This window comes from Equus caballus, chromosome 2 (assembly GCF_041296265.1).
Source record: "Equus caballus isolate H_3958 breed thoroughbred chromosome 2, TB-T2T, whole genome shotgun sequence".
NCBI classification, from domain to species: domain Eukaryota; kingdom Metazoa; phylum Chordata; class Mammalia; order Perissodactyla; family Equidae; genus Equus; species Equus caballus.
The window spans coordinates 48,544,242-48,555,992 of NC_091685.1; the positions used below are offsets into that span (position 1 = coordinate 48,544,242).

The 11,751-nt window shown below is 64.2% G+C and overlaps 1 long non-coding RNA gene and 4 other non-coding genes across 5 annotated transcripts; 1 reads left to right on the plus strand and 4 right to left on the minus strand.

Annotated features, from left to right (window-relative positions):
* Window positions 1-921: 921 nt before the first annotated feature.
* Window positions 922-2,575, minus strand: LOC138921414 (uncharacterized). The gene is made up of 2 exons (XR_011433976.1): window positions 2,489-2,575; window positions 922-1,334 (listed from the first exon to the last, which is right to left on the minus strand). It is a non-coding gene; the product is annotated as an uncharacterized lncRNA (long non-coding RNA).
* MIR429 (microRNA mir-429) lies at window positions 1,188-1,254 on the minus strand. Its single transcript, NR_032805.1, has one exon. It is a non-coding gene; the product is annotated as a microRNA mir-429 (primary transcript).
* Window positions 2,550-2,678, plus strand: MIR3548 (microRNA mir-3548). The gene has a single exon (NR_128081.1). It is a non-coding gene; the product is annotated as a microRNA mir-3548 (primary transcript).
* MIR200A (microRNA mir-200a) lies at window positions 2,567-2,656 on the minus strand. The gene has a single exon (NR_032795.1). It is a non-coding gene; the product is annotated as a microRNA mir-200a (primary transcript).
* A 554-nt stretch (window positions 2,679-3,232) lies between the features above and the next one.
* MIR200B (microRNA mir-200b) lies at window positions 3,233-3,301 on the minus strand. The gene has a single exon (NR_032796.1). It is a non-coding gene; the product is annotated as a microRNA mir-200b (primary transcript).
* Window positions 3,302-11,751: the final 8,450 nt, after the last annotated feature.

Genomic DNA, 11,751 nt, shown 5'->3' on the forward strand with positions numbered 1-11,751 from the left:
TGTCTAGAACTGTGACTGCTCTCAGGGGGCGCTCAGGAAGGAAGGAGGAGGGAGGGAGGAGGAGGCCTCTGGGACTCTGGCCATGGGGCACTTGGGGGCGGGGGGTGTAGGGTCTGGGGCTCTGTCCTCAGCAGGTCCTTTGCAAAGCCACGGGTCAGGATCCAAGGACCTGCTTGGAATTCTCAGGGGCAGGAAGGGGCTTTAGGGGGCAGCCAGGAGGCTGGGGGTGGGATCAGCATCCCAAAGTTTGGTTTGGGAACTGCTTTAGACAGAGGACACCTTGATGAGCCTCATTGGGTCGAGCAGAGGGGGGCAGGGCAGTGGCTACAGGGTGGGGCCCTGAGGGCAGGCCCTGTGACAGTGTAGGGGCTGCGCATCCTTCCACCCCCCCCATGAGTGGTCACCTGCCCTGCACCCAGAGAGATGGGCCTGTGGGGACCTGGTGGGGGCCCTGGGCTGAGGCCTGTAGAAGGAGAGGTGGCTTGCGTTCCACCCCTGCCCATCTCACCCCCTCCCCCAAGCTTCTTGCTCTAGGCTGAGGGCCGGGTGTCATCTGTGGGGTCACCACTGTCTGCACCCTCCAGGGTCCTCGCACCACCTGGGGTGTGGGAGAGGGTGCCCCAGGAGTGCTCTTCCTCTCCCTAGGTTGGGAGTTTGGGGGGCTGGGGCTGCTTCTCTCTTGTCCTCCTTGGGCCCCCAGCCTGGTACCCCAGGCTGAGGTCACCTCTCTCCAGGGTGGGGCTCTGGGGGGTGCTGACTGCAGACCCCCAGGTCACTCCTGGGTGGTGGCAGTGCTGACAGTGTGGTGGCTGCACAGTCTACTTACAGACCCTCAGTGTTGAGCCTGCTGGGCCGCTGTGGAGTGGGTTGTACCCTGCCCGCCCGGCCAACTGTGCCCCTGAGGTGAGAAGTGCCAGCCGCCGTGGTCCTCACAGCCTTTATTTCACCAATGATTCATTGTGTCCACAACAGAAACCCCACCTCAGGGTCCAAGGGCTCCCCCGCTCAGGGTCACGGGAGCTGGGAGGTCTTGGCATGGCCTGTGCCCTGGGGGGACGCAAGGGCCCCAGGCCTGGGCAGGTGTGCACCACTTGGCTCAGGGCCACTGCTGGTCCTGACGGACCACGGGCCTTGCCCTCCACCCGGCACCGGGCAAGGCCCCTCCTCCGGCGGCGGTCAGGCCGTGGATGGACGGCATTACCAGACAGTATTAGACAGAAGGACGCAGATCTAACCGTGTCTGGTAAGACGCCCATCTCAGGCTGCGGTGCAGGCGCCTTGAGTCCGGCGGCCCCTCCAGGAGGGCCCAGGAGCAGCTTCTCCCACCTCTTGTCCTGCGGCACCCAAGCAGTGGGCAAGTTCAGCTGGGTGGCAAGACCCCCGGACCCTCCTGAGTGTGTAGAGTGGCTCCCAGAGGCCCAGTGGCCTGGTTTCTGGCCCGACCTCCCGGGACCCACCTTGCCCTCAACTGTTCCAAGGAGGGCTTTCCACAGACCCTGACCCCGGCACGCAGCCCCCCAGGCACGTTTGTGGGTGCAGCTGGGGAGCCATCTGGTCGCCCTGCTCCTGATCCTGAGTGACACTCCCTGTGCCCCTCGTGGTGTCCTGAATGGCTCTCGGTCGGTTAATGAGTAACTGCAAGGCCAGGGCAGACCCCTCTTCCCCCGGGAGAGACTGGCTCGGGCCTAGTGCAGGGTGGGGTTCCTGGGGCCCAGAAGGCCCGCCCCTGTGCGTGGGGCCAGGCAGGTCTGGGGGCCGGTGTCCTGGCTTCAGATCAGAAAGATAAAGCAAAGGGCCATCCTGGCCTTGCTGAGTGCAGACACTGTTCCCATTCTCGCCTGCGACACTGGGGGCTGGTGTGGGGAGAGGGAGACTCTGTCCTTGTCAGGAAACAGCACAGAACGTCCACTGCAGTCGTCCTGTAGGTTGAGGCCGAGGCACCTGGACACACCCTTGACCTTCCTATGTCCCCTTTATGGTATAAGAGAGGCCACCACCCATGGCCAACCCCACCTGACTGGGGGCTCTAGGAGGAGGGCCAGCTCCCGATGGCGAGTGTGGCTGGGGTACCTGAGGACAGCCACAGTGGACATCTGACCCTGTGTGGTGCGTGGGAGGGGCTGGGCAGAGAAGGTGGGCTGCCTGCTGCCAGCTCTGTACCAGCCAGAATATGCATTTCCCTGTGTGGCAGCTGATCTGGGCCCAACAGGCCACTTCTGCTAAAAGCTCTCAGAGACCACCTCAACCCATTGGAACGAAGTGGGCTGGTCTGGAGGGTGTGCTGGGCGCACAGGCTCCCAGGATGAGGTCAGTGTTCAGGACAGGGCTAGTGGCCCTGCTCCAGTCCTGGTGTCCTGGCCCTAATAGTCTGTCCCAGGGATCAGGTCACCCTGAGAGCCCAGCCCAGGAGGGAGCCGGGGAAGGCTCGAGAGGTCCCTTCCTGGGTCCCTTGAGGAGGTGCCAAGGGCCCCGATGTGGCTGAACTGACCCCATGCCAGGCTTGGTCCATCTCTGGAGTCCGGGAGCTCAGGACCGCGCATCCTCGGTCGCTCCCCAGCGGGCGGCAGTGGGTCACCTTTGAACATCGTTACCAGACAGTGTTAGAGTCGAGCCGAGAAATCCAGCACTGTCCGGTAAGATGCCCACAGGGGCCCAGGCGCCTCAGCCTGAGGACGTGGACGGCATGTGGCACCCGCCCCAGGTAGGCAGGCCCATGTGGAAACAGGACCGGGACAGGAGGGCCATGGGTGGCCCCTGCTCTCTCCAGAGTGAGGAGACCTGGGCCGCGGACCCTGTACCACGGCTGGCGGTGCTGCTGGTGTATGAGGTGGCCACCCACCCCGCGCTGGACCTCCGCCCCCTGGAGCCTCGGTTAGGGTTCTGCCCTGCCCACACCTGCCGCGTGTGGTGGCAGCACCTGCTCGGGCACCATGGGCAGGGCCGACACCTGAGCCTCCTAATCCGGGATCACTGGGGGTACTCAGCACAGCGGCAGGAGGCCTCACATTCTGGGGGCTGAGGAGGGGCTGTCAGACACATCCAGGCTTGGGGGGCTGCCTTAGGTCAAGTTTCTACCCCATAGCCCCACCCAGAAGCCACAGGCAGGACAGGCCAGGGTGCTGTGGGCAGGCAAGCCGACTCTGGATGTTGAGAGCTGGGGCCTGCGTGGGGAGAGGGAGGGCGGGGGGGGCCGGGCTGGGGCGGGCGGCCCCCTGGCTGCGTGCAGGGCCCCGCCGTCATCATTACCAGGCAGTATTAGAGACCAGACACATCCAATGCTGCCCAGTAAGATGGCGACGGCCGCCCCGAGGTGGGTCTGGGGCCGCCCGCTGGGTCAGGAGGGACTCGATGTCGGGGACACTCAGCAGCCTGAGGCAGAACAATGTCCTCTTAGGGCATCAAGGTGGCGACGGTCCCGCGAGGGGCAGGGGATGGAGCAAGGGACCCGTGTGCCCCGAGGCCACAGCACTGGGCAGGCCCTCTCTGGGGGCTCAGCCCGGGAGCGCTGGGCTGCAGCACCTGGAAGCCCTGGAGGCTGGGACCACAAGGTGACCTCCCTGCCCGTTCAGCCCCACTAGCCCAGCATGGCCACCAGCTCCGGGCATGGTGTGGCACCTGAGGGGGGCCAGGTGTCCTGCCCACAAGAGGCTGGCAGCCCCACGGAGCAGAGGCAGAGTGGGACCCTCCCTCTGGGCAGCCCCAGGGAAAGGCCTGGACGTCAGGCCCAGACCCCTCGGGGTCCCGGGTGAGCGTGAATATGTCTGAGGCCGTGGTGCTGCTGTGGCCAGACAATGGGCTTCTGTCTCCCAGACGCCGCCCCAACGGCTGTCTCCAGTCCAGCCCCTTCCTGCCCTTGTCAAGGGCGTGGAAGGGTGTCTGGATGGGGATAGAGTGGCCGTGGCTCCGAGGCAAGGGCACCCGGGGGGCCCTCCCCAGCCCTCATCCCACCGAGCAGCGCATGTGTTCCCCGGCCCAGATCCCCTTCTTGCTGGCTGCCTTGCTCACCAGCCGGGTCATAGCTGGGGCTGTCTGTCCCCAACTTCTCCGTGGCCCTGGGTGCTGGCCGCCGCTGGCTGTGAGGTCGGAGAGCGAGATGGCGCTGGGCCTGCAGGAGGGGTGCAAGAGGGGCAGCCCTGGGCAGCCTGTGCCTAGTGGTCACTGCGGCCTGTGCACCCACTGGTCTGGGGCCCAACCGCCCCCCAGCCCCCAAAGGCAGAATGCAGGATGACGACCCCCCAGCTGCCTGTGGGAGCCAGGCCAGTCCTTAAAGGCACCCCCAGGACAGGAGTGTTCAGAGTGAGGGGGTCAAAGAAGTGGGCAGCTTGGGGCCCCTCCCCTGCCCAGGGCCCATACCTGGAGCCCCTGCGTGTTGCTGAGAGACCCCGGCTCCCTGCCCTGGGGAGACTGAGGGGTCTCATCCTCCGTCATCCCTTCTTTGTCCCTGCATAGGTGGCACCAGGGCCTGGAGAGCTGGCCAGAGCAGCTCCTTAAGTTTTCTGGCACCTTCCACCCACAGAGGCTACAGGGAGGGGCTCTGGCCCATGCCGATTGCCCCAGGCCGCCCAGCTGACCACAACAAAGACTCTGTCCACCCCCCTCCTGGCCTCAGCCGGGTCTACCCGGTTCTCCAGCTTGGCCCTCGAAATGGCCAACATTTCTCAGAGGATCTGACACTCTCACAGGCCTGGCGTTGGGGCACTAGTGGCACGGCAGTCCTCCGCACGGGGAGGGGGCTTCGCAGGTGCCTGGACCCTGTGGGTGACCACGTCCAGTCTCAGAGGTGGAGCCCATGGCCAGGCTCCTGCCCTGTGCCCCATCCCCTCCTTGGCCGCTCCTGGCTCGACACCTCGACTTTCACTGTCCATCCCGTGGACCCCGTAAAATCAGTCTGCTTGAGGAATGCAAGTTCACTTTTTTCTGAGCTGAAGGAGACCATCTAGACTTTGCTTTCAGAGCTGAGTTAAATTTCAGCTCCACTCCCAGAGGCCAGCTGCATGGGGAGGTCTGGGGGGCTGGGTGAGGGGAGGTGGGCAGGTGCCCAGCGCCCCCCACGCCTAGCCAGCCCACTGTGCACAGGCTGGCCTCCTACTGTGTGGCCTCCGGAGCCCTGCCTGGAGCACCGAGGGCCCAGAGATCCCACAGGCCCAGAGCCGGCCTGACCGCAAGCCAGATGGACCGATCACCCTTGCTATCTGTTGCCCACCAGCTCATCAGCCATCATGTTCTCACCTAAGAGGTGGAGAGCTGCACGGACAGATGGTCAGACACAGACAGACCTGTGGCAGGTAGGTGGGTGGGCAGCAGAATGATGTCTCCCAGGTTCCAGGACAGAATCCCCTCTGTTCCTGAACTCAGAACCTGTAAATCCACAAGGAAAGACCGATGCCTGGCCTGGGCCTCTGAGCACAGTTTGGAGTGGTGTCAGGGCCTGGTCGCGCGCAGCACAGGTTGGACGACCGGCAAGTCTCACGGCTGAAATGAAAAGTGAAGGCGAGTGTCTGCTTCCGAGCGCCCACAGGGCCTCCCTGGCCCGGTGTTGGTGGGAGTGGAGCCAGAGTGTGGTCCCTGATCTGGGGTCTGGTTACTCATCGCCACCACGACTAGGCGCAGCCTGGGGAAATCGAGGAAGGAGTTGAGGCCCGAGCATCACCCTCTGGGCTCTTCTTTCAGAGCAAACACCTCACCTGCAGGCACCCGGCTGCCTGGCCCTGGGCGGTCCCACCTGCACAGGCACAGGGTGGGGTGGGACGCCACCCCAGCGGGAAAACCTAACTCACCGGTTAACCTGCCCGACGGGCCTTAATCAATGGTGAGGGCCCCAGAGAACAAAGCGCGGAAACCCAACCCGAGTGCGCGCGCTGGATCCTGGATCCGCCAGCCTGGACGAGTGCTGCGGGGCGGGGGCGGCGGCGAGCTGGCCTGTCTGCACGCAGGGCATGTCTTCAGCGTCGGTCGAGCCGCGAGGCGAAGCCGCCATTTCCCCCACTCGGCCTCGCCCCATGCTCAGCTGCCCCGGAGAACAAGCCAGGCTCCTTGGGGGACGGGGGGCTTCCATGGGCCATTTTACTTTCTCCTAAATTCACCAGACACATTCTTACAAACTGATTTTGCAAATAAAGTATTTGCAAATTACCAAAATGTCTGAAAATTAACAGCAGACTGTGCCCATATTTTATGGTGGTTTTGCATCATGCAAAACTTATTTTGCCTCATTTGAGGTGCTGCCAGTTGCTCTAACTTTTAGGTGTTTCACCGGGTTACTAGGGAGAAGTGAACAGAACAAAGCCGAGCTCTTTTTTCTGACGCTCAGCCTGAAAAGGTCTAAAATGCTGCCGGTGGATGAAGTGAAACATTGTATCGTGATGCCCTCAAAGTTCTGTCTGTCAAGAACTGAACTGTATATTAAGCCGCAAAGACAGTTACCTCTCGGCCCGTCGGTGTTATCGCCTCCCACAATTTAGAACTGTCTAAGAAAGCCAGCGATTTGGCCACGAAAGCTGCTCTTGTCCGCCATGCGGTGAGTTCAAAGCCGGCCATGCCTGCGGCAGCTTCGCCGGACGAGGTGTGTGGCTTGGTCCCGGCTGTTGGGCTAGTTTGCATTTAAGTAAAGAATCTGTGGGATAGACTTTGGACCTGACCCGAGTAATGGTGTCGGCCCCGGGCCAGCCTACGCCTCTCCAGGGCGGTTCCGGCTCTGTTGGCGCCTGAGACACGGCGGGTGAGAAAGAGCCGGAATCTGGGCCAGACCAGATCTGCCCCCACTCCAACCGTCAGCCGTGTGGCTGCCGGCAAAACCAAGCCCTTCCTGAGAGCAAACCCAGAAACACACCTGCACAGCCATGCGGCCTTCCCCATGCCCGCTCCGGGGGACGAAGTATCTGAGGGGCCTTGCCTTGGGGACGATTCAGGAAAGAGCTTTCCAGAAGGTCCCAGTCAGGCGGAAGGCGGGAACCCTCACAGTCGGCAACCCCCAGTTGCCCTCGGGTTGGCGGGAAGATGCCGCGCCCAGGCCCGCCCGGTCCCGGCAGACACGGCCCATGGACCGCGGTGGCCCAAGATGGCTCCACACCCGACACCCAGCGCCCGGCCCCAGCGCCACCTTCTCCTCTGAGAGGACGGACCACCCTCTCCCAAGGCCTCACCCTGAGCTGGACTCGGCCGCTGAACGGGCGTCTGCCATCACTACCCTGTCTTCTCCAGTCGGCTGAGGGGACGTCAGCGTCCACTGGGAGGCTCTCCTGCGAGCGGCCTGCCTGGCGCCTCCGCCTCCGCCTCCCGCACGACCTGCCCCGACAGGTTCCGCGCCCAAGGAGGAGGGGAGGCGGCTCCCCGCCCCCAGCCCACCGGCTGGACCGGTGTGTTCAGCACCGTCCCTGTGCCTGGGACCCACCAGGCCTCAGGACAGACATCAGAGAAGAGCTTTGGCACCAGTCACCCCAGATACCTGTCAGCCCGTGGTCGACAGCCCAGGCGCCCAGGTTTGGCTTCAGCCCAACCTGCCCCAACCAGGATCCGGCCTCGGGCAGCAGGGAGTGGGTGAGGACTGCCCGCCACCAGGGGCCCAGCTTTCTGCCCGTCAGCTGGGGCTCCACACAAAGGAAAACCTGAGGTTCCCCAGGTGGACAGCTCGCCGGGCCTTGTGGGAAAGTTTTGAGAGCGACTGGGAACAATGGAGGTGGCGGCGAAGGGCAGGGCAGGGAAGAGACGGCGTGGCCCCGGGCTCGCCTTACATGTAGGGCCTCACCCCGCCCCACGCAGGTGCCTGCTCCCGGCCGACCAATCTCTGCTCCTGGCCGCCGACAGGTGTGTCCCCTGGGCTCCCATAGGCCGGGAGGGAGGCAGCTCGTGACGCAGCAGCAGGGCGGGCAGCAGGCCCCGCACACATTCCTGCCCCCGCCTCGCCCGCCCGGGGCCCAGGTTGAACAAAAACCAGGGCAGAGAGCTTCTGCAGGAGCCGCAGTGGAGCGTGTGAGCCAGCGGCTGGGAGGCCAGGGCGGCGGCTCCTGTCCAGGCCCCTGGGCACTGCCTCGCCGGATGAGGAAGAGGGCAGCCCTCGTGTCACGCCCTCCACCCTCTGCCTTCCCCAAGGGCGGCCAGCAGCGGCCCCCTGCCACTGGGGGCTGCGGCCTCCCTATGACAAGGGGCAGAGGCTGGACCTGCCTCTTCGGCTCCAGGCCCCCAGCCCCTGATTGTGGCAGCAGTGAGGGGGTCTGCTCTGCATGGACCTCTGAATCCCTTTCATGTGTGGCCCCAGCCGCCACCCCACTTTGGGCAGGTGGCCCTAGAGCCAGGCCGTGTGTCACACAGACCACATGAGGGGGAGAGGCTGCTGGGCAGGGGGCCCTCCTGCAGGATTGGGGGCTGGCCTAGTGGCAGAGGCTGCAGCAGCCCCTGGAATGCCCCATTTTGGAACCCTGGACTAGGGGTGCAAGGTTCTGTGTTGGGGTTTGGAAGAGCCTGGGGCCTGTGGCTGCAGGGTCTGGGGGACAGGGCCCCACTCCAGTTTGTGGAAGTGCCCAGGACTTCATGTTCAGGCCCCGCTCCCGGCGGAAGGGCCTGTAATGACACAACAACGATCCCAGTAATTAGCCCGACCGGCAGAGCTGCAGCTCCCGAAGGGCCGGACTGTTTTCCGTAACAAGCTCCTGAGGCTCCTGGTGACAGAGGCCGTCCCCTGGGCTGCTGGCGCTCCACCCGCTCCGCCAGGGACTAGGGCTTTGTGGAGCCTCATCTTTTGGTCTGAGCTCTGGTCCTTAGACCCAAAGGCTGTCGTCCAGGAGTGGACGTGGTCAGGGGGATGAGTCGCCACCACGGAAGGCTCCCTGGGGGCTGCACAACTCCAGGGGGTGCTGTCCCTCAGCTGCTGCCCCGTTGGCCTTTGTACCCCTGTGCGGGGGGACCCTGAGCAGGGCACAGCCTCGTGGGAGCCTGCATGGGCCTGGATCACTGGGGTCATCTGAACACCCCACTGCCCCCTCGGAGTGGGGTTCTGAGTCCACTTCCCCCTGGATGCCCCACCCGGTCCACTCCCCACCAAGCTCAGCCTGTCCTCACGCCCCAAAGCACTGTGCTGGGGGTCGGGGCGCCTTAGCCAGGCAGGCTCCTTCCCCAGGGCAGCAGCCAGGAGCTGGTCTGGTCCCCTCGGCCCCAGGACAGGGTGTCTGGAGCCAGTCCCAGGAGCATCAGTGACCTCTGACTCCCAGCCCCTAGGGCTGTGGAGGGCATGCCCCTCCTCAGGACTGTCAGGACCCCACCTGCCTGACGCCCACTCAGGGTGTCTGTGTGTGGGGGTGGGGTCAGGACACACCTGGTCCATGGTCACTCTTGTTTTGGGGAGACTGAGGCATTGCTCACTGACCCCAAACCCAGAGGCATTTGCTGTTGGATGGGAGTGGGAGGAGGGGCTTTCCCCGCTGACCCCTTCCCAGGCACTTGCCCTGCCCTCCACGCGGCCTCATTCACCCGCCATGGAGCCACCTGGCGCTGCCGCAAGTCTGAGCCACTGGGCTCAGACCAGAGATGCTGGGTCGGGGCTGATGGGCGCAGCATTGCCAGACTCCAGAAGCTCCAGGGGGATGTGGGGCGGCCGGAGGGAGCCACAGCCAGTGTCCGCTGAGCCCTAGGTGCCAGGACGTGGTGGGGACGGGAGGGGGACAGTCACATGGAGCACAATGGAGGAGGGCAATCGGCCGTGGTCCATCAGACCCGGCGTGAGATGTGTGGAAGGTGAACCCTGAGTTATGGGACAGGCGGCTTCTCTCCCATTACCACAGCAGTGCCTGGCCAGCCTTTTCTGCTCTGGTCCTACTGTCGGCTAGTCAGACACTGTGCCGTTTCCACCAATTCTAACGCTCCACGCGCAGATCCGGACAGTCTGTGTCTGTGACTCAGTTAAGACCACATGGTGTTCTTGGGGGTTAACAAGGTGGCTCTCCCAGGTTGTGGCCAAAGCAGCAAGGCAGTGCTGTGATGGGCCTGGGACGTGGATGACTCCTCGCCAGTTGCTTCTCTCCCCCACGGGGCACTTATTTCAGCAAACTCCCCGTCCCCTGGGAGGCCGCCCTGCTGGCCAAAGCTGTGTCGTTGAGGCACATTCTCAGCCCAGGAGCTGAAAGGCCAAGGAACAGCTGAGCATTGCCACGTGGAGGCCAGCTCCTCAGCCAGTTCCGTGGCAGGAGTCGAGGCTCTGCGCTGCCCACTGGGGAGGCCCGGGGTGCACATGCTTGGGGTAGTGAAACCCTCCTTGACCATCTCCCCTGGCTCGTCACTGCAAAGAGGAAGATTCTGGTCTGGCTGACCACCTGCTACCTGACCTTGCAGTGACCGCTGCCCGTTCTCCTTGCACTGCTCTGCCCAAGTCCCAACTAGAGTGAAAATGACCCAAAGTCAGACTGTGAGACCCGAGCTGCATCCACCATCCTGGGCCGGTCAGATGGCCAAGGTGGGGGGCTGGCAGCACAAGCAGGGTTCGCGTGCCTGTCATCTCTTGGTTTCAAATGAACGGTCAGTCGAGATGCCCCCTTTGCCCCTACAGTCATCACAGGTAGCCCCTGCCAGCCCCGGCTGGGCCCCACGGACCCTTGGGTGCCTCTGAGCTCTGGCCGACTTCAAGGCCCTGAGCCCGGGGTGGTCACTCCTAACCGAGCAACTGCGGGCTGCCCCCGGTTCCCGGCTGCAGAGCATCTCACCTTCTGCCTGTGCAGAGGAGCTGGGAGGGCGGGCCTGGCACCCTTGGGGGCACAGGACTCTCTGGGGGCAGCACTCCCCCACTCTTCAAAGATGTGTGTAGACAAGAGGGTCAGTGGGGCAGGGCCTGGAGCCTCTGGCTTCCTCCAAGGGGAGAGCCATAGTGGCACTGCCAGCTAGTGTGAGTCGGGCACCTGAGCCCTGAACGGCCAGCGTCGGGCTGCCCCACAGAGCACACCAGGCCTGTGTCATCCTGGCCTGGCGGGTGGCAGCTGCACTGGGTGCCTGGATGCTGGAGAAACTGGTGGCCGCCAGACAAACGTTCTGGCTGGCCCACCTGCTGGGTGTGGACTTTGCCGTGGCAGCAGGAGGGGGCGGGGCAAGCAAGGCCATCAGGACAGGAGGCCTGCCTTGGGAGGAGTGACAAAAGCCACCCCACACTTAGGGACACAGTTGGTTTTGTGGCAGAGCTGGCGTGGGGGGACCCAGCCCCCGGCCCCCCAGCCCTGACTGGGGCTGAGGCCTCCCTGGGTGGGGCAGGTGGGACAAAGAGCCCTTGTGCCGTGACTCCCGGTTACTTCCTGCATGGCGGCCAGCCACAGACAGCCGCAGGGTCTCCCACCCCCATGGCCCAGCCTTGGCCCGGAGGCCAGGTGATGAGAGGCAGACGGAGGGCCCGGAGCCCCTAGAGCCTTGGACTCAGGGCTGGGACCCCTCCCAGAACCAGGCCAGCTCTGTGCTCCAAGTGGCAGCCAGCTCAGAGACACCTACACTGGTCCTTCCACTTCTGGTTGGGTTGGGCTGTTTCTCCTCTGCACAGTCAGTGTCTTCCTGCAGGTCCTGGCTCCTCTGACTCAGCTCCTGGCCACAGCAGAGCTAACACCTGGGGCAGGTGTGGGTGGATGCTGGAGGCCATGCGCCAGCCCCACGGGGTTCCTCTTGGGCAGCCGTCCCTGAGGTCAGCACCCCCCATGGGGGGCAAATGTTGTTACTACCCCTCGCTGGCCCTCCACCAAGTCAGGCGTGTTGGCCTGGGTCAGGGAGGGGCCTGTGACTCCCCCTCTT